At 40.2% G+C, this 23237-nt stretch overlaps 1 long non-coding RNA gene across 1 annotated transcript in view; it reads right to left on the reverse strand.

The window, feature by feature from the left end:
- Positions 1–23237, reverse strand: part of LOC105097306 (uncharacterized) — a 329784-nt gene that overhangs the window by 68779 nt on the left and 237768 nt on the right. The window lies entirely within an intron of this gene.

Raw genomic sequence — 23237 nt, forward strand, 5'->3', positions numbered from 1 at the left:
AATTACACTGCTGGGAAGTGACATGGAAATATTTTTAATATGTGAAATATTTCTAAAAGGAAAGAGCAAGTCAAAGAATGAGATAAAAAGTCAAGTCACATTCAAGTGTTTTAATGTACATATTTGCACACGTATATCCATGAGTGAATAAAATTAGAACTGGAAGATGATACCAGAAGTGAGCTCTGGGGAAAGGAACAGGGGCAGAGAGGGTTAGGAAGGAGAATTTCCACCTGTCTTTCCACACTTATTCATGTCACTCAACACAGCTCTACATTTTGGGAACAAAACTAGAAATAAGACATCAAGACAACTGTCTCCAGATTGCTTTCACTTTGATGATGGGAAGCGGACAACATGTAGATGACCAAATATTGTATGGCTTGAAGTACGATGCAGAGAATTAAACGGAGAGATAGGGTAGGGCATACGTGCATTCCCTAGATTGCATGATTGCTTTACTTTTCTATTGTCACAAACTGAGCGACTTAAAACAACCCCCATGTATTATGTGGGTTTCCCTGGGTCAGATTTGCTGGGTCCCCAGCCCAGGTCTCACCAGGCTACAGTCAAGGGGTTGGCCAAGCTGCTTTCTTTCTGGAGTTCAGGGGCCTCCTCCAAGCACCCTGGTTGCCAGAAATCACTTCATCAGGGCTACAAGATTGGGAGCCCTGCTTCCTCCCTCCCTATCAGCTGGAAGCAGCCGCAGGTTCTAAAGATGCCAAATTCTGTGCCCCGTGGCTGTCTCCATAGGGAAGGCTGTTTGTTTCTTCTAAGCCAGTGAGAGCCTCTCAATCCAGTCTGCTAGGATGAACTCTTACATAACAACCTAACCAGGGGTGTGGCATCCCACATCTTTGCCATATTCCACCCATGAGAAGCAAGCCACAGATTCTACTCACACTCAAGGGGAACGGATGATTCAGCAGTAACTCACTGGAGATCACCTTAGGGTGTGTCTTCCACAGAGGTCAAGAAAGCCCTTCTGAATAAGTGACAAAAGCTGTGACCTGAACAATTAGGAATGAACAGCTGGTCTGGACCCTTGATGAACCACCCAGAGTTCCCAGGACTGACAGATACTCCCCCAGCCGCCACAAGTGCTGCTGGGCTCGGAGCTCCTAGTTTGTTAAGTTAATTAAATAAGGAGGCCATTAGAGGAGGTGGCTCTAAGTGCCATGCTTTGCTTACTCTTGTTCTAATCCCAGACACAAGCCATCAGCCTTGAATGAACTCATGTGCCAGCCACTACTCTGAACTCAGGACCACTGCTTCACTAAGATCATCAAGGCTTTGTGGCTGAGCACAGCCACCATGTCTGGCTTCACCCTTGTGTATTACGTGCCATCTCCCAGGAACTCTCATAGTCCCTGCTCAGGAAGATCCCTAAGAATACTTCCACCCCCATCACTTTCCCAAGCTTGTCTACATAATCCAAGTCCAGTTTAGATTGTGTTGGAGTCCTACAGCATGAGGGATTCTGTGATGAGCCCATCACCTGCCTAGAGGACAGTATTCCTACAGGCATATTCCCTTCTGATCAGGATCTGTTTATCTTACACTCATCCTACTTAATACATCTAAGAAACATTTCTCACATCACAGAGAATTAGTTACATTATGTAAATACACCTGCATATGTATCCTATAAGCTTTGTGATGGTAAATAAACTAGCCCATAAATGTTTATTCAATTCTCAATATTCCTACTTTTTAAACCAATCATGTCTAATAACTGAAATTTAAACTCAGCTTTTTCAAGCTATATATATCACAGAACTGACAACTGAATTAAAAGTTAAGGTAAAGTGATAGAACAAAATAAATGTCTTTTAAATACAGCATAAGAGTTCGCCTTTTAAATGACACATATGGGTTTGAGTTTTTTCATATTTTCTCTGGCTGTGAAGAGAAATCTACAAAGATAAAGCAATCCATTTGTGGGAGAGCTCAGTAAACAACAGCAGTATTTGCACAGTTCTTCATTTAAGCTCTGAAAAAACTGAGCACATGGCTGCATTATGCATCTAAATTTTAGGATGCACATAATTCACAATTGTTACTAGCCTAGGTTTAGAAGATTGTTAACTTATGTTCTTGATCTTATGTGAATGCAAGAAGAATCAATTTACACTTGGCTATGTCGTCTTGCACTAAACGGATCTGTAAGACCAGAACATTTATAATTTGGTAATATTGATTAAAACTTTGACTTGACTGAGTCTGCATTTGGCTTACAGTTAAAATCTCTATATTTTCCTGTATGTGTTAAAAAAATAATTTAGAAGATAGTATTTTTAAAGTGCATGGTAATATCTCCCAAAATGATGAAGGGAATTTTTATCTTGAATAATAATTTATTTAAAATGAAGACACAAATTGAGCCAGGTTCTTAAAGGCTTTCCAATGGCTCCTAATGTATGTTATTGCACTGGAGAAGCTGCATCAACATGCTCACAGCAGCTAGTAAAGGACCTGCAGCTGCCGAGGCTCTTGGGGAAGCAAAATAACCTGCAGTAAACCTAGGATTGTCAGAAACTCTAGCTAACGAAAGAAAAAAATACATATGGAGATTTCTGATGGGTATTATTTTTGTTAAATATATGATAGATGGTCAATTCTTTTAAGTATATTTGAATATGAACATGTTACTATATTTTATACATTATTAATTCATTGAGTAATTCGACAAATATTTCCTGAGTGCCGAGGAGAGACACTGTGCTGGGAGCTGGGAGAAAACAAGGAAAGCAAAGCAGACAAAAATCCCTGCCTTCAGAGCCCTTGCTTTCCAGGGGAGGGATAAACCATCGACAAAACAAGTGAATACGTAGTATGTCCGATGGTGAGACAGTGCTGTGGGGAAAAATGAAGCAGAGTGGGATGGCAGGGACTGATGGAGTGGCTATGATTTAAACAGCATGGTCTGGAAGACCTCATTGAAGAGGTGACATTTGTACAGTGGCCTGAAGATGAGTGAGCTGGTCTTGTGGCTTCATCTAGAAGAAGAAAAGTCCAGGACAAGAGAACAGCAATTGCAAAGGCCCTGAAGTAGGCATGCTGGGTAGGAGGACCGCGCACACATGGTGAGAACAGGGGAGAACACTAGGAAGGAGGCCAGATGAGAGCGTGTGCGTGCGCGCGCGTGTGTGTGCCTGCAGGGCCTTCGAGGCCAACTTGTTTTTTTAGCACAGGGAACTATACTTAATATCTTGTAATAATCCACAGTAGATAAGAACCTGGAAAAAACATAAATAAATAACTGGTTCACTTTGCTGTACACCCAGAACTAACACAACATTGTAAATCAAAGAACTTTGACTTTTGTCTGAGTAAGATAGGAAGGCACTGGGTAAAACAGAAAGACATTAAGATAGCAGGGTTAGGAACAAAAAAGTAACATGAACTAGTTTATATTTGTAAAAAGTTATTCTGACTGCTTCGTTGAAAATAGACTAGAAGGCAAACACACAGAGACCAGGGGGAGGCTATGGGAATATAATGCAGGAGGGGGTGATAATGGAATGGAATGGGGCCACAGCCACAGATGCGAGGAATGGTGACAATGTGTTTTAAAGGCAGAGTCAAGAAAATTACCTTTCATCCTGGAGCAGATGGCAGAAGAAAGAGAGGAGACAAAGTGATTAGATGAGTTTTAACCTGAGCAACTGGAGAATGGGGAAGACTGAAAGGAAAGGAGGTTTCTGGGTGCAGGTTGGCAAGTCAGGAGGGTAATGGGATGGCAGCAATTCAGTTTGTGGCACATTAAGGTGTAGATTGTTATTAGACAGCGAAGCGGAGATGTAGATAGGTGGTCTGAACCAGAAATGAAGTGTATGTTAAAGTTTTTGTTATATATATATATAGAGAGAGAGAGACAGACAGACAGACAGACAGACGGACAGACAGGTAGATAGGTAGATAGATGACTTATTAAGGCCATGGCACTGAATGAAATCACTAAGTCAGGGAGTTTAGGCACAAGGTGCAAGGACTGCGTCCTGGGGTACTCCGGTTAGAGGTTGAGAAGATGAGAAATCAGCAAAGGAGACCAAGATGGAGTTGCTATACATATATATTAAAACTTATATTAACAAGGATGAGTGTTAATATGAGATCCAAGGGGCTGAAGCAAATGCATGTTGCCATGAGAAGGGAGGACACAGCCTAGAACTGGGTGCCATTCCTTGTCACATAGAATCATGAATCAATAGTGGCCAAACTTCTTGTAGTTCATTCCAGGAAAAGGTATCACAGAGCACTGGTGACCAAGAACCAAAAGTGTGATCAGGAGACATAACTAGCTCAGTCACCAAATCATTTATATTTTTTCAACTAATAATGATTGGAGGCCATATATATAAGTTGCTGTCACAGGTGATGAACTCTGAGTGCTGGATAAACTCTGAACACATTGTTAATCCTACAAATGCAAAAATATTCATAAATATGTAATGCTATATCACCCTCTACAATACTGGCAAAGTGTTTTTGATCACTTAGTCTATACCAAGCACTATGTAGACAGTGCATTAAACAAAGATGACAACAGTATCTTCCACCTGTGGGCTTTCCTGCCACAGGCCCTTATCTATTCCTAGATGGAGTCTCATTCTTCTTTCCTTGGGATCTAGGTTGGACTTAGTGACCAGTGTGTAACCAAAAGAACTTAAAGGAAGTGACTTCGTGTGACATCTAAGGTTAGGTCAGAAAAGCTATACCTCTTCCACCTGGTTCTCTCCGAACACCTGCTTTCCAGACACCACTGTCAGAATGGGTCTTCCTGGAACCCAGTCTCCTTGCTGTTAGAAGCACAAACAAGATGGAAAGGCCACACGTAGCAGCTGCAGTGGACAACCACAGGGATGCCTGCTCCTGAAGTTATCACCAATCAGGTGTTACGTAAAGAGCCCTCCATGGGATTCCACCCCCAGCATTTGGTGCGGCCCCAGCTATCTGAGTCTTCTGAGCTGAGGCCCCAGAATTCACTGATTCCTGTCTGAATTTCTGAGCATTATATAACAGTTTCCATTTTGTACCACTCAGATTTAGGGGTGGTTTGTTAAGCAGCAACAGTAACAGGAACAATTATGTTCCTGCCATTTAACTCATTTAATCTGCAAAAGAAATCTATTAGCTAGTATGATTATTCTCTGCATTTTACAATGGGAACTGAGCCTTAAGAATGGTTAATGCAGCTAATAAATGATAGAACCATGATTCAAACACAGTTACAGAGTCAGAAATGGTAAAAGACATTATACTACACACTACAGGTATGGAACTCTGCTAGGCACTGAGTAAATATGAAGTAAATGTATGAAATAACCCCTCTCTTTGCTACTTCTGTAAGCAAAATAAGGAATCAAGACATATATACGTGGCATCTCTCTTTTCTCAAAATCTTTAATTCAGTAAGTGGCCACTGGATGCCTAACATTATATTAAACAGAGTTACACTAATCAAAACAACATGGCATTGGTACAACAACAGACATATGGATCAATGGAGCAGAACAGAGAGCCCAGAAATTAACCCACAGACTTTTGGTCAACTAATCTTTGAGGAAGGAGGCAAGAACATACAATTGAGAAGACAGTCTCTTCAGAAAATGGTGTTGGGAAAACTAGACAACTGCATTTAAATCAATGAAGCTAGAACACTCTCTCACACCATACACAAAAATAAACTCAAAATGGCTTAAAAGCTTAAACTTAAGATAAGACATTATAAACCTCTTAGAAGAAAATATAGGCAAAACATTCTCTGACATAAATCTTAGCAATGTGCTCCTAGGGCAGTCTACCCAGACGATAGAAATAAAAGCAAAAATAAACAAATGGGACCTAATTAAACTTACAAGCTTTTGCACAGCAAAGGAAACCATAAGCAAAACAAAAAGACTACCTATGGAATGGGAGAAAATATTTGCAAAAGATGAGACTGACAAGGGCTTAATTTCGAGAGTATATAAACAGCTCATACAACTTAATAATAAAAAGCAAATAACCCAATCCAAAAATGAGCAAAAGACCTAAGAAAGCAATTCTCCCATGAAGACATACAAATGGCCAACAGGCACATGAAAAATGCTCAATATTGCTAATTATAAGAGAAATGCAAATCAAAACTACAGCAAGGTATCACCTCACACCAGTCAGATGGCCATCATTAAAAAGTCCATGAATGATAAATGCTGGAGAGAGTGTGGAGAAAAGGGAACCCTCCTACACTGTTGGTGAAAATGTAGTTTGGTGCAGTCACTATGGAAAACAGCATGGGGATTTCTCAAAAGATTAAAATAGACTTACCATATGATGTAGCAATCACACTTCTGGACATATATGTGGAGGGAACTTTAATTCAAAAAGACACATGCACCCCCAAAATTCACAGCAGCACTATTTACAATAACCAAGACATGGAAACAACCTAAATGTCCATCAACAGATGACTGGATAAAGAAGTTGTGGTATATTTATACAATGGAATACTACTGAGCCATAAAAAAGAATAAAATAATGTCATTTGCAGCAACATGGATGGACCTGGAGATCATCATTCTAAGTGAAGTAAGACAGAAAGAGAAGGAAAAATACCATATAATATCACTCATATGTGGAATCTAAAGAAAAAAAAAGATGAACTTACAAAACAGAAAAAGACTTACAGACATAGAAACAAACTATGGTTGCCAGGAGGGGAAGAGGGTGGGAAGGGATAAATTGGGAGTTTTATATATAGTAACTACTATATATAAAATAGATAAACAACAATTTTATACTCTATGGCACAGGGAACTATATTCAATATTTTGTAGTAACCTATAGTGAAAAAGAATATGTGTATATATGTATGAATGAACTATCATGCTGTACACCAGAAACTGACACAACATTGTACACTGACTTTCAATAAAAAGAAAGAAAACCAGCCAACAGAATAGGCAGAGAGAACAGTAAGTAGTGAAATGAAGGAGGGCACCTTGATAAATCAGCCATCTGTGTTCTATTCTAGGATCTATTCTAAGATCTCTAAATCTAAATCTAAATCTAGGATCTATTCTAAGATCTCTAAAGCACTTTGCTAATAAAAGGAAAAACATATTAGAATTGAAGGTTGAGAAAATGATTCATCAAAGTGATACACGACTCACTCAGAAAAACAGATTCTAAAAGATTACAGGAAGCAGGGGAGAAATGACTAAAATGGGGTACGTACGTTCCCAGGTGGGAGGGGGAGAGATTCAGGTCAGAGGAAGCACACACAGGACTGTTCTGGGAAGAATAAATCAAAATTGACATTAAATATGCGGCATTCAGTTATTCATATTTAGGGGAATGGTTTACATGCACAGATTTAAGATTCTGCTGTTTATTTGTCAAGTTTTATTTACAAATTCCACACAAGGTGTTCTGAGGAATGAAAAAGGGTTTTGTCAATTGTGCCAGAGAAAGTAAGGATGGCTCTTTAAGAGGTAGAAACAGTCCCTAGCTATTCTACATTTTCTACGTCAAATAGCTCATACTTATTATTATTATTATTATTTTTATGTGATAACTGTAGTTAACATTTCTTTTTTTTAACATTTTTTATTGATTTATAATCATTTTACAATGTTGTGTCAAATTCCAGTGTTCAGCACAATTTTTCAGTTATTCATGGACATATACACACTCATTGTCATATTTTTTTCTCTGTGAGTTATCATAACATTTTGTGTATATTTCCCTGTGCTATACAGTGTAGTCTATTCTACAATTTTGAAATCCCAGTCTATCCCTTCCCACCCTCCACCCCCCTGGTAACCACAAGTCTGTATTCTCTGTCTGTGAGTCTATTTCTGTCCTTTATTTACACTTTGTTTTTGTTTGTTTGTTTGTTTTTGTTTTTTAGATTCCATATATGAGTGATCTCATATGGTATTTTTCTTTCTCTTTCTGGCTTACTTCACTTAGAATGACATTCTCCAGGAGCATCCATGTTGCTGCAAATGGCATTATGTTGTCGGTTTTTATGGCTGCGTAGTATTCCATTGTATAAATATACCACCTCTTCTTTATCCAGTCACCTGTTGATGGACATTTAGGCTGTTTCCATGTTTTGGCTATTGTAAATAGTGCTGCTATGAACATTGGGGTGCAGGTGTCATCCTGAAGTAGGGTTCCTTCTGGATACAAGCCCAGGAGTGGGATTCCTGGGTCATATGGTAAGTCTATTCCTAGTCTTTTGAGGATTCTCCACACTGTTTTCCATAGTGGCTGCACCAAACTGCATTCCCACCAGCAGTGTAGGAGGGTTCCCCTTTCTCCACAGCCTCTCCAGCATTTGTCATTTGTGGATTTTTGAATGACGGCCATTCTGACTGGTGTGAGGTGATACCTCATTGTAGTTTTGATTTGCATTTCTCTGATAATTAGTGATATTGAGCATTTTTTCATGTGCCTTTTGATCATTTGTATGTCTTCCTTGGAGAATGGCTTGTTTAGGTCTTCTGCCCATTTTTGGAATGGGTTGTTTATTTTTTTCTTATTGAGTCCTATGAGCTGCTTATATATCCTGGAGATCAAGCCTTTGTCGGTTTCACTTGCAAAAATTTTCTCCCATTCCATAGGTTTTCTTCTTGTTTTACTTCTGGTTTCCTTTGCTGTGCAGAAGCTTGTAAGTTTCACTAGGTCCCATTTGTTTATTCTTGCTTTTATTTCTTCTAGGAGAAAATTTTTGAAATGTATATCAGATAATGTTTTGCCTATGTTTTCCTCTAGGAGGTTTATTGTATCTTGTCTTATGTTTAAGTCTTTGATCCATTTTGAGTTGATTTTTGTATATGGTGTAAGGGAGTGTTCTAGCTTCATTGTTTTACATGCTGCTGTCCAGTTTTCCCAACACCATTTGCTGAAGAGACTGTCTTTATTCCATTGTATATTCTTGCCTCCTTTGTCGAAGATTAGTTGACCAAAAGCTTGTGGGTTCATTTCTGGGCTCTCTATTCTGTTCCATTGGTCTATATGTCTGTTTTGGTACCAATACCATGCTGTCTTGATGACTGTAGCTCTATAGTATTGTCTGAAGTCTGGGAGAGTTATTCCTCCAGCCTCTTTCTTTCTCTTCAGTAATGCTTTGGCAATTCTAGGTCTTTGATGGTTCCATATGAATTTTATTATGATTTTTTCTAGTTCTATGAAATATGTCCTGGGTAATTGGATAGGGATTGCATTAAATCTGTAGATTGCCTTGGGCAGTGTGACCATTTTAACAATATTGATTCTTCCAATCCAAGAGCATGGAATATCTTTCCATTTTTTAAAGTCTTCTTTAATTTCCTTCATCAATGGTTTATAGTTTTCTGTGTATAATTCTTTCACCTCCTTGGTTAGATTTATTCCCAGATATTTTATTACTTTGGGTGCTATTTTAAAGGGGATTGTTTCTTTACTTTCTTCTTCTGTTGATTTATCGTTAGTGTAAAGAAATGCAACTGATTTTTGAACGTTAATTTTGTAACCTGCTACCTTGCTGAATTCTTCAATCAGCTCTAGTAGCTTTTGTGTGGACCTTTTAGGGTTTTCTATATATAGTAACATGTCATCAGCATATAATGACACTTTTACCTCTTCTTTTCCAATTTGGATCCCTTTTATTTCTTTCTCTTGCCTGACTGCTGTGGCTAGGACTTCCAGGACTATGTTGAATAGGAGTGGTGATAGTGGGCATCCTTGTCTTGTCCCAGATTTTAGTGGGAAGCTTTTGAGTTTTTCACCGTTGAGTACTATGCTGGCTGTAGGTTTGTCATATATAGCTTTTATTATGTTGAGATATGTTCCCTCTATACCCACTTTGGCGAGAGTTTTTATCATAAATGGGTGTTGAATTTTATCAATTGCTTTTTCTGCATCGATTGAGATGATCATGTGGTTTTTGTCCTTTCTCTTGTTGATGTGATGTATTACACTAATTGATTTGCGTATGTTGAACCAGCCTTGTGTCCCTGGGATGAACCCCACTTGGTCATGATGTATAATCTTTTTTATGTGTTGTTGGATTCTATTTGCTAAAATTTTGGTGAGGATTTTGGCGTCTATGTTCATCAGTGATATTGGCCTATAATTCTCTTTTTTTTGTAGTGTCTTTGCCTGGTTTTGGTATCAGGGTGATGGTGGCTTCATAGAATGAGTTTGGGAGTATTCCCTCCTTTTCAATCGTCTGGAAGAGTTTGAGAAGGACTGGTATGAGTTCTTCTTTGTATGTTTGGTAGAATTCCCCGGTGAAGCCGTCTGGTCCTGGACTTTTATTTGTAGGGAGGTTTTTAATTGCTATTTCTATTTCCTTTCTAGTGATTGGATTGTTCAAGTGTTCAGATTCTTCTTGATTCAGTTTTGGTGGACAGTATGTTTCCAGAAACTTGTCCAACTCCTCTAGGTTATCCAGTTTGGTTCCATATAGTTTTTCATAATATTCTTGTATGATATTCTGTATTTCTATTTTGTTTGTTGTAATTTCTCCATTTTCCTTTCTTATTTTGCTAATTTGTGCTCTCTCTTTTTTCTTCTTTGTGAGTTTGGCCAGAGGTTTGTCGATTTTATTTACTTTTTCAAAAAACCAGCTTTTGGTTTGGTTGATTTTTTCTATGGTCTTGTTAATCTCTATTGTATTTAATTCCTCTCTGATCTTTATTATTTCCTTCCTTCTGCTGCTTTTTGGGGCTTTTTGTTCTTCTTTTTCTAATTCATTCAGGTGGTGGGTTAAATTGTTTATTTGAGATTGTTCTTCTTTTTTGAGGAAGGCCTGTATCGCTATAAACTTCCCTCTTAGCACTGCCTTTGCTGTGTCCCATAGGTTTTGAGTGGTTGTGCTTTCATTATCATTTGTCTCAAGGTATTTTTTAATTTCAGCTTTGATTTCCTCATTGATCCATTGTTTTTTCAATAACATATTGTTTAATCTCCATGCTTTCCTTTTTTTCTCCTTTGTTTCTCTGTTGTTGATTTCCAGTTTCATGGCATTGTGGTCAGTAAAGATGCTTGAGATAATTTCTATCTTCTTAAAATTGTTGAGGTTTCTTTTGTGCCCAAGTACATGATCGATCCTGGAAAATGTTCCATGTGCAGTTGAAAAGAATGTATATCCTATTTTTTGGGGGTGTAATGCTCTGAAAATATCCACCAAATCTAGTTTTTCTATTGTAGTATTTAATTTCTCTGTTGCCTTGTTTATTTTCTGTCTGGAAGATCTGTCTAGTGATGTTAATGCAGTGTTAAAATCTCCAACTATGACTGTATTCCCATCAATATCCCCCTTTATCTCTGTTAGTAATTCTTGTATGTACTTAGGTGCTCCTATATTGGGTGCATATATATTGACGAGTGTAATATCCTCATCTTGTATCACTCCTTTAATCATTATAAAATGTCCTTCTTTATCTTTCTTTATGGCCTTTGTTTTAAAGTCTATTTTGTCTGAAATCAGTACTGCAACACCTGCTTTTTTGGCTTTTCCATTTGCATGGAATATCCTTTTCCATCCTTTCACTCTCAATCTGTATGTGTCCTTCTCCCTAAAGTGGGTCTCTTGTGTGCAGCATATTGAAGGTTCTTGCTTTATTATCCAGTCTGCCACTCTGTGTCTTTTGACTGGAGCATTTAGTCCATTAACATTTACAGTAATTAATGATAGATGTGTGTTTATTGCCATTTTGAACTTATCTTTGCAGTTGAATTGGTATATCCTCTTTGTTCCTTTCTTCTTCCTTTTGTGGTTTGGTAATTTTCCTTTGTATTATCATGGATTTTATTTAATTTTTGTGACTCCTTTGTAAATTTTTGGCTTGTGGTTACCCTTTTTTGTAAATCTATCAACCCATTACTATAACTGTTTTTATTAAACTGATAGTAACATGACCTCAAACCCATCCTACTGTTAAAAAAATTTAAAAAAGAAAGAAAAAAATATTCTATACTTCCCTGCCTCCCTGTCCCACTCTCAGTGATTTCTATGTCTTCTTTTATAATTTCATGTTTACTTTATTTGTAATTCATGAGTTATCACCTTTCCAGTTGTGTGTTTCCCATTTCTGTAGTATCCTGCTGCTTTTCTATTTAGAATAGCCCTTTCAATATTTCTTTTAGCATGGGTTTAGTGTTGCTAAACTCCTGCAGCTTTTTTTTGTCTGTGAAACTCTTTATTTCTCCTTCTATCCTCAAGGATAGCCTTGCTGGATAAAGGATCCTAGGCTGCATCTTTTTTTCATTCAGGGCTTTGAATATATCTTGCCACTCCCTTCAGGCCTGTAGTGTTTGTGTAGAGAAATCAGCTGAGAGCCTTATGGGGGTTCCCTTGTAACTTACTCTTTGCTTTTCTCTTGCTGCCTTTAGAATCATTTCTTTATCCTTGACTCTGGCCATCTTGATTATGATATGTCTTGGTGTGGGTCTATTTGGGTTCTTCCTGTTTGGGACCCTCTGAGCTTCCTGTACTTGGATATCTGATTCCTTCTTTAAGTTTGGGAAGTTTTCAGTCATGATTTCTTCAAAGACCTTTTCAATCCCCTTTGATCTTTCTTCTCCTTCTGGGACCCCTATTATGCGAAGATTGGGACGCTTTATATTATCCCATAGGTCCCTTATGCTATTTTCATTATTTTTTATTTGCTTCTCTTGTAGTTCTTCTGAATGGGTGCTTTCTATTGCCCTGTCTTCTAGATCACTAATTCGTTCCTCTGCATTATCTAGTCAGCTTTGCACAGCTATTAGATCATTCCTCATCTCTGTCAATGAGTTTACCCACTCTACTTGGCTCTTCTTTATAGCTTCAATTTCATTTTTGACATATTTTATACCTCTAAACACTATCTCTTTTAATTCCTTCAGCAATTCGATCACTCCTTTTTTGAAATCTTGATCTAGTAGGCTATCGATGTCTATTTCGTTGATCTTTCTTTCAGGGGATTTCTCTTGTTCTTTTAATTGGGAAAGGTTTCTCTGCTTCTTCATCTTGCTCATACCTCTTTGGCACTGTGGTTTATGGAGTATCAGTTGTTTATTTTGGTCCTTAAGGATTTTATCTATCTGATGCCTATTTAGGAATAGAACTTAGGAAAAAAAAAAGAAAAAAAAAAATAAGAGAGAGAGAGAAAGAATTTTAAAAGAAGGGAGAAAGAGGGTTTGAAAAAAATGTATAATGAATAATAGAAGAGTGAGTTGAAGCAGAGTATTAATCGGGTTGAGATGTCCTTTTGAAACCTTTACAAAAAAGGGGGGGGGGATATGAATAGATGTATTTGAAACCTGTGTCTAATCAATAGCAGGACATCAAAACCCAAGAGAAATAGAAATGAATTAAGAAGTAAAGATTAAGAGAGTAATAGAAAATAGAACAGGTAAAAACAGATTTAAAAAAAAAAAAGGGAGGGGGGTTGTTTTCTCCTGGAGTCTGTGTGCTTTTAATGTGAAGTCTTTCTGTCTTCGTCCTGTTTTGGAAGCTCAGCTTGCTGTTTTCAGAGGCCCTCCATTGGCGCCCTCTTCTGTGCTGCTCCCAGCACCTGTCGGCAAGCAGATCGCGCCTCCTCCCAACACTGGGTCAGGTGCAGCTCTCTGCTGTGGGCGGGCGGGTCACTGCCCCTCCGGATGCCGCAGTCAGATGTTGCAGACTGGCCGGGTAGGAGGGCGGGTCGTGCCCCCTCCCAGCACATCCGTCAGGGGCTGTGTTCCTGCCGGAAAGGCGGGGGGCCGCTCTCGCTCTACCTGCGCCGCCGCCAGTAGCTCCGCTGCTCTGTGCGGCTGCGCGCTCTGCCCTGGTCGGCGCTCCGCAAGTGGGCTCGGGGAAGACCGAGGGACAGCCCTGTCCCTGCTCCGAGCCAAAACCCAGCTCCTTGTTTGTCTTCGTGGAGCAAGTTCTCTGAGGGACCAGGATGGAAGGATCCTGTCTGCCCCGGGCTGCAGGCCAGTCTCAGTCTGGCCTTTGAGGCTGCTAAGCCCTTCGGTGCGGATGCAGGTTTCGCCCCCGCCCCCGCCTGAGTGCTCCGCGCGGAGGATATGGTGGCTGTGCCAGAGCCCTGCCTCTCTTCCCCCGAAAAGTTTCCGCGGGTTTTCAGAGATGGGGGTGTGCACCCTTCCCCCAAGAGCACATCAACCTTGCTGTTTTATGGAGGGCCCAGGTTGTTCTGCCCTGTGCACCCACAGCCACGGCGCGCAGCCCCTTGCGTTCCCCCGGGGCTGCCTCCGTGCAGCCGCCCCCGTCCTCCGCCCGGCTTGTGCAGCCTGGCCCTGCCCGCGGCTGCCGGCCCGCGTCTCAGTCTGGGTGTCGGGGGGACACTCTGTGCCCGTTTAACTTAGTTCTGTTAGTCAAGGGCTGCTCTGTACAGATCCGAGCCTCGGAGGCTCCCCCTCCGTCCCGCTGGCCTCTCAGTTGGAGAGGGGAGACCCAGCGAGCGAGCGCCAGTCCTCCTTTGCCGCTCCCTCCCCGCGGGACCCGTCCTGCGCTGCTTTGCCTTTTGTTCTTTCTTTTTTCCTTTTCTCCTACCAGATTTTTGGCGTCTTTATCTTTTGAAGAGGGCGATGTTCTGTCGGAGTTCCACAGGTGCTCTGGTTGGCTGAGTGGGTCTGTAGATGTGGGTCTTGGTGTATCTGTGGGAGAGGGTGACCTGCGAGCGTCCTTCTACTCCGCCATCTTCCTGAAATCTCTATTATTTTTTAATCTGAGAAAACTTAAGAGACGTCTAAGAGGACGGCAGACTTGGAGCATGGGGACTACAGATTCTGTACCACCTCCCAGTTTTCCCAGGGAACACCATGGGAGACTTCTGTGTTTGGTCAGAATGCATCATCGTTACCCGTCTTTAATCTCAAGTCACTAAAGACCTTAATTAGTGGAGACAGAGAATTATGTGTGTGTGTGTGTTTGGTTTCTTTAGTGTACTGGTATGCAGCAGAAGTGAGAGCTTGATCAACTCCATTTTCCATCTTTAAAATGGAAACTTAAAATACTGTGCTTGTACTGGGTGTAAAAGAGGCTACAAGGATGTACTGTGCAACACGGGGAATAGAGCCAACATTGTGTAATAACTGTAAGTGGAGTACAACCTTGAAAATTGCATAAAAATTAAAAAATAAAACAAAATACTGTGTTTGTTACAATACTGCTACTGAAAATATTATTCCAATATTATATAATGCAAACTTAATTATTTAAAAGTTTTCTTCAAAGAAACTACTCATAAAGGTATTCATTAGTCTACAGATCTCCAAGATACTGTACCTTTATTTAGCTGAGCATTTGGTTCTTGAAAATGAAGTCTTGTTGGCTTGGGATTTTAGCATTGCTGCATTATTTGAAAATAAGCAGAAGGTTTGGAAATAGGAGGTTTGAAAAATTATAAATCTAACCTCCTAGCTGAAGAAGGAGTACCAACCAGCATATGGAAGGATCAATGGTGAGTCTAGTTTTAATTGATCTGGTTTATAGATGCAGTGAATGGAGGTCGGAAAGTTTTACAAGTTAATATGCAAAATGGCTAAGATAATGGTTTTCCACCTAATCTTCATATCTACTAAGATTAGTTTCTTCCACCCACATCCCAGGAAATAGGAAGAATAGTAACCATCAAATGACAGTTTTCTTATTAACGATATTAGTAAAAATCATGATGAGTTCATAAATTCATGATCATCATTATTGATTAAATGTGACTGATATCAACATTATCCAGAAAATTTTGACATTTTGGGCCACAATTTAAGTATATCTTCTGTTCTGTACTTTTTTTTCCCATAGTGTTCTGTCAGCATGGAAGACCTCAGAGTCACTCACAAAGCACTTCTTAGGTCCCTATTAAGTGCCAGGCCTGGGAGCTGAAAACAAATAAGGTACAATTCCTTTCTCAAAGAACTCACACTTAAATAAAATCTGGCAGGTAGGAAAGTAAATAAGTGTGCTTGAAAGGCCTAGATACTGATGGAAAATTGTACAAGGAAACAATGGAGCAGAGACAACAAAGCAAGTAATACATTTTTCACCTGGGAGAGATATCAGAAAAGGCTTCACAAAGGAAGGGGTTTCTGAGTGGGGTCTGGAAAAGAATGTGAGATGGAGACTGTTCCAGAAAAGATTTGAAGGCACAAAACAGCCCAGACTGCCTCCTTTGAAGAAAATGTTCTGCTTTGATAGATAAAGAATAGATGGATATAGAGAAAAGAGCAGACATATTCTATTACATATGTACATTATATGAAATTAGTATAAAATAGATGTTTATACATAACACATACATATACACAACAAATAATATATAGAGATAGATAGATACATATATGTATTTTGCATCCTTTTGAGCAAGGCAGCCGTCTTCACCAGCCTGTGGAACGCTCTTTGCTACACATCCTTTCTCTGGTCCTCCATTTCTGATTTGATCCACAGTTTTGCTCTTTAAAATGCTTACTCAGTGTGGTCTCACATCTGAGAGCAAGACAGTACCCAGAAAATATTTGAAATTTAAAATTTTAATCATGCTTTTATTAAGTCATTTGCATATAAATCTAAAACTATTTTTTAAAAGAACACTATCCCATCATTGTTTTGTAATAGGGAGAGCTAAAATGTACTTACTTCAAATACTCTGGTGCCACCTGGTGGTTAATTTCCATATGACAGCCTACTGAAAAATGGATCACTAATTTTGTTACAGAAAAATTTTAAATACTATACTCAAGCATCTGTTCAACAACTATTTATTGAGCATTATATTGGGATCAGAAATCTTGTTAGTCATTAGGTTCGCAAAAAGAAATAATCAATGGACATTTCCTCAAGGGATGTCATTTCTGATATGTGTTTTGAGGGAGGGACCAAAGATGAGATTTAAAGAGAATAACACACTGTTTCAGTACCTATAATAGAAGTGGAAACCATTTCTGTATCTTTATCATCATTTGGGTCAGACTGAAAAACTGTCTTGTACTGAACGACTTCATCTGCTTCGGGAAGCTGCAGAGGTATATCTCTGCTAACCGTTCTTCATGCAACTGCCAAGAGATTAATAATCTAAATAAGCAGCTGATTATTTTGAAAGCTATCAAATTGTATAATTTACATTTTCAGGTAAGAAAGAGCATCCTGGTTTCATTAAATAAGTAACAGTATCAACAGCAGAACTCAGTTCACTTGGAACTCCCTTTCCCACTCTCTGCTCTATCTCTTTCTCTCTTGCCCCCACGGTACCTGAAAACTACTTCAAACCCAATTCTGCTCCCCAAGCAGGGCCGTATCATGCTTACTGTCGGCTGAGAAATCCTTTACTCATTTCAGCAGCTGTATTTGGTGGCAGCTGCTATCCACTTAGCACTGTTTAGACCAGCAGTTTCCATACCCCTTTTGTCATCTGGGAAGAAACAACTGCTCACTGGAAACAGTGTCCCACACATCGCAGTGTATTTAGCATTCCTGGGATTTAGGCACCAAATACCAGCAGCCCTTACCAGCCTTTAAAACAAAATATAACACTTCTATACACGTTCAGATGCTCCCTAGAGGTTTACAGCATAGAGATGAGCATTGTAGTACACACTAGAGAAATACTCATTTAGTCAACAAAAGTTTATTAAGTATCTAAATTAGAATCCAATAATACATAAGAAGAATTCACTAAATGGAAAAACAAAACAAACATAAAATGACAACTCAATTTATGTTACAGAAAAATATATACAAAGTGCTAATAGAAAGAAAAAGGAGGAAATGACAGGGAGGATGGAGACGGCTCTAAAGAGGAGGGAAACGACTTCTCTCAGTTTTGAAGGAAGCGGAGAGGAGCCCAGGAGACTGAGGGAACGTTCCAGTCAGAGGAAACACTGTGAAACTGTTTTCTCCAGCATATGAAAGAGAATGGAGAATAGCTCCATGTGACTGAAACGACAGGTCTGGGAAGGTAAGACTGAAGGGAGGAGAAACAGTGGGAGGAGAGAGAAAGGGAGAATGGGAGGGGTTTGTGAAGCCAAATTCTGAATCACCAGTAGAATCTGAACAGTCTTCTGCTCCCCAGACGTTACAGGCCTCCCGTGGGATCTGAGTTACCCTCCTGCCATCAGCCGTGACTCTGCCTGAGTGACCATCAAATTCTATCACCACATCTGACCCCTCCTGACCCCATGTTACATTTTCAAGCCTCTGACCTCTTCTTTTTAATGGTTCTGCCCTAACCCGAGACTTGAAAGGTCTACAAGGACCTCGTCCTTTCTTCCAAACTCTTGTCTCCTCTGGTCACTGGGTCAACCTCAAAGTCACTTTGACTTTTTTGTTTCTTTAGATTTTCCTGCTGCCATAGAAATCAGATCAGTTCCTGCTCTCTACTCTAATATTCTTGAACAATGTATTTTTTTATTATTGAAGTAGAGTCAGTTACAATGTGTCACTATCTGGTGTTTCTCATCAATTCCAACTGCTATAGCCCAGGAACCACATTCCTGGGTGACCCTAAACCTCCCCCACGAGCCCCCAGCCCCTGCCCTCCCTCCTCCCCCCTCCCCCATCATCCCTGCCCTTCACCGTCACACACACCTAACAGATCCGTTGCTTTGGTCTCGTGCTCAAAAACTCAAGTGCCAAGGACCAAAGAAAAGAGAAGGCTGCTTCTCCTGGCATTCAAGGCCTCCCACAGTCTGGGCCCCACCTAACTCCTTAATCCGTCTAGTGAAGCGGTCTCAGTGACACCCACTGGTAACGACAACTATTATGAAAGACAAGAAATACTGAGCACTTTCTGTAACTCAACACTGAGAAAAGTGCGTCACATAAATTTTCTCATTTAGCCTTTTCTAAACCTCATCAGCGGGCTCTTTTATTTCCCATTTTGCAGGTGAGGAAACAGAGATTTAGAGATGAAGTAACCTGGCCACATTTCTGCCACTTCCAGTAAATGGCAGAGCCAGAATTTGATATATGGAGTTATCTGATTCTTAATGCCACACTGTACTTCTGGTTGTCTTCTCTTGCTCTGTCTTTCTCTCTCTACTCACCCTTCTCTATTCCCTGAAGCAAATGTTAATGTATCACCTAACATTCTTTTTCCGTAAGAATTCAGCCCATCTGTCAAATCCTCCTCAGAGCCTTCTTTCTCCATAAACACTTCCCCACCAACTTAAGTCAAAGTCACCTCTCCCCCCGCCAAGCCAGTGGTTTCCAACTTCAGCTGCTCATCGGAATCACCTGTGGAGACGAGATAATTAGTTTGGAGAGCCACCTGGGCATCGCGAGTTTTAAATCTCTCAAGGTGATTCCAGTCTACAGACAAGGTTGAAAAACCCTGCTCTAAGATCTTAAATGTCTTGTGTAATTTAGGGGCAGATTCAGAGGTCAGCTATTTTATCTGTAAATGAGGACGCTGAATATGATGAGTAATATTCAAAAGTTTTTTGGCAAAATACTTTGAAATTATTTGGAGACACGCCAGAAATATGGGTAAAAGAAATCTGAACTTCTCTTATGGAAATAGAGGAGGGAAAAGTCAGATCCCACTGACTTGCCTCTTTCACTCATTACAGCTCTGGGGTCCCCAAGGGACCTAGGCAAACCTCTAGGGCACCTAAGATCAAACCCTGAATACCCTGAGTTCCATCAGTCCGTTCTGCCTGGGAGGGTCTGGCAGTCTCGGGTATAGCGGCTAAATTACAGACGGACTGTCTACACATTAGCTCTATTTTCAGACTACTTCTCTTGGAATAGAGCATCATTTAGCTAACAGAGTTTCTATTTCTCAGGGAATCATATTTCTCTAATAAAAAAAAATAGTATTTTCAAATGACCCAGAAATGGCACTGTGTACCAAATAGCTGGTATTAATATTTCAAACTCACCACCATCTGTGGTGACAAATACTAGTACAGTGAAGAAACTGGGGGTTGAGGGATTAACTGACACACCTTGAATCGTGGTGCAATTTAGTGCTGATTCTCCCCTCCTAATCCAGTTTATTCTATTTTTTATAAATATTTTATGACCCTCTCCCTTACCTGCCACCATGGGCTTTAACACATTTCCACTAATGAGGAGCACAGAGCTGTCTCTAAGCTACTCGGAACCAAAGTTCAGCAGGAATTTAGTATAATCGACAATTCGCAACACATTTCCAGGGATCCGCAGAGGGAGGAAAAAACATAATACAGTTTTGCATTCACCTGAGGTAAAATGTACTGGAGACATTTTTTTCTCAATGACAAATATGAAGTAAAATTCTTTGTAACAAAAAAAAAATGTGGCATATGGAACCTGAATTCCACAACTATCAACTAAAGATTAAAGAAGAAATAAATTGATGAAGAAAACCTGTTGTTTCTAAAACAGATCAAATTGGAACAAAAGGAAGAACATTTGAAAAATATTCTGGCACGAAGTGTCTCAGTTTTCTGAGAACGATCAGCTTGCCACAGCTCATTTTCATTCCCACTTTGGCTTCTTGTCTGATCCCAACAGATCGTTTCCCTTGCTCTGCAAGGGTCAGCGTGGAGGGCTGCCGCAGTAAACTGCCACAGGAAAGCGTGGGATGGGGGAGGATTCCCAGTAGTGAGGGGAGCTCAGGTGAGTGATCCATCAGGGAAGAGCTGACACTGAGTCAAGGTCACAAGACACTCAGGAGGACACATCTATCCACCAAGACTGAATCCTTTCTGGTTAACAGATAGGATGACATGTGCCAACAATCTTTAAAATTTGAAAGGCACTTCATGCCCTAGAAATTACAGTGTAATTGCTTTTTTTTTTATTAACAGCCAAATGAAAAAAGAAACCAACAGCAATAGAACTGAATAACTGAAGGCTTATTGAAAAGAATTGCCTTCCACATTAAACTTGGAGTTCCTTAACTGAACTCACGTCTACTCTCAGTTCTTAAAGCTCTGTAGGAAAGGACGTGGAAGGATTAGGAGGTTGGCCATGCTTATTTATTTATTTATTTGTATTTTAGATTTTTTTTTTTTAGTTTTTTTAATTGAAGTATAGTCAGTTACAATGTGTCAGTTTCTGGTGTGCAGCACAGTGTCCCAGTCATGCATATACATACACATACTCATTTTCATATTCTTTTCACCATAAGTTACTACAAGATATTGAATATAGTTCCCTGTGCTGTACAGTAGAAACTTGTTGTTCATCTATTTTATATATAGTAGTTAGTATCTGCAAATCTCAAACTCCCAATTTATCCCTTCCCACCCGTGTTTAAATTTATACATATTGTGTAATATGTGTTCCAGTCTAATACTTAGCAAATAGCTTTACCTTATGTCTCTAGAAAACACTGCTTTTGTTCACGTTAAATAAGAAATTCATTGACCATAACTGTTATCTAGCTGAACTGAGAGAAGCTTCTCTGCTGATGGCATTTACACAGGTTAGTGGGGATGCAGGAGGTATAACTGGGACGCGATGTGCTGATGTCCTCAGTCTTCCTCTGAGGGAACTGACTGAGGCATTTCACACGCACAGACTGTCGGTCCTGGGCACGGCTGTCTGGAGCAGGGGTGGCTGCTGTACCCTAGGGCGGCCACCCACAGGTGACTGTCTCCGGATTCTGTCCATAAGAAATGTCCTTACGCTGGATGGTGACTGCTCAACCAAAACAAATAGTCTTTCTTGGGACTTTGAATGGGAAGCACCCAGAGAGAGAGTCAGTTAGCAGCAGCAGCAGTCTCAGCAGGTGAAACAGAGACGGGCTGGGGCGTGAAACAGCAGACTCACTGGGAAGGAAGATGGGCTGGGGTTCCTGGAGGCAGCACCAGAGAGCCAGGTTACGACCGGAGCAATGATGAACGCTAAGCAAAGTTCCACTCCTCTGAAGGCGTGCCTACAGAAATCATAGTTTTATTCGGAGCGTGGGGCCTGGATGTGTAGCTTTTCCGGCTGTTTCCTGACCTTCCTTAATCAAGAGCCCCATCACATACCATAGCCAAACACAGCTCTGTTCCTTGCAGCCTCAAAAATCCATAAGGCCAAGCGCTTTAAACACCCTTCACTAAGCATGATCAATAGGGTAAGAGCAGGGAGGGCGCAGCTCAAAGGTGGAGCGCATGCCTAGCATGCACGAGGTCATGGGTTCAACCCCTAGTACCTCCGTTAAGAAAATAAATAAGTAAAAAGGGGAAAATATCTGCTTTTAAAAATAGGGTAAAAAAATCACTGGATTTCAGTGCTAATTGCTCTTTTCTGTAATGACACAAATATTTTCAAACTTTCCTCTAAATGCCTGCATAGTTAATGAGCAACACTAAGTCATCTTCCCTTGTGTTGCAAATTTTCAAGAGGTAATAGAGCACAGATGTGAAGAACACAGCCTTGGGGCACGGGTTCAAATCTCAACTCTGCTGCCCCGTAGCTCTGTGATCTTGGTATGTTCCTAAACTTTTCTGGCCCTCAGTCTCCTCCTCTGGAAAACAGATATTAATTGTATCTACCTCACACAGGTTTTGTGAAAATCAAATGAATTGCATAGGGAAAGCATTTAGAACTTCAGCTGATAATCAGCACTGTATGAGAACAAGTTATCACTATCCCTGTTGTTAAGTGAGACAGTAATTGGAACACGAGGGGGTTGTATTTCAGTTTTCAAACAGTATCGTCTACTTAAAAAGGGTGGTTGATCTTACTGGAAACTGGTGGTATGCTTCCCGTTCAGAGTGTGATCATTGGTATTACTCCTCTCAAATAAAAAGGTGAAAATGAAAGCAACTCTCCAAAGACACCAAGTAGACTCACCACTTCATTACCCTTAACTTCGGATGCAAGATTTGGCAAGGAAAATATGCTGAATCAAACTGTTCTGAATTCTCCCATGACACAGACAAGCACCCTAAGCTATTCATAAAAATTCCCAGCCCCAGAATATTCATTGGAGCTATTCATCAAATCATTCAAACGGCTGATAAAAAGTTGACCGAAACAAAAATGATTGAATTCCTCTCTAAGGAACCAGAGTGAGACTCTGGCAAAAAACAAGAAGCTATTATGTCTTGTCCAATTTATTTGGTCTAGTGACTCAGCGAACACTGCAGCATCCATTACCATCATGTCCCTTTCTAAGGGTCTCATATTCATTAGGAAATGCCCCTAGCGACCCTAAAGTGTTCGTGTTCATTACCTACGTTAGACTGAATAAACCGGACGTGGCCGAGCAGAGTTATAAACCAGCGCGAACCAGCAGACGCTGAGCATTAGCGCCTGCAAGTGGCTTTCAGGGATGCTGTCAGGGCCAGGCTGG

The sequence above is a fragment of the Camelus dromedarius genome, chromosome 21 (assembly GCF_036321535.1).
Source record: "Camelus dromedarius isolate mCamDro1 chromosome 21, mCamDro1.pat, whole genome shotgun sequence".
Taxonomy (NCBI): domain Eukaryota; kingdom Metazoa; phylum Chordata; class Mammalia; order Artiodactyla; family Camelidae; genus Camelus; species Camelus dromedarius.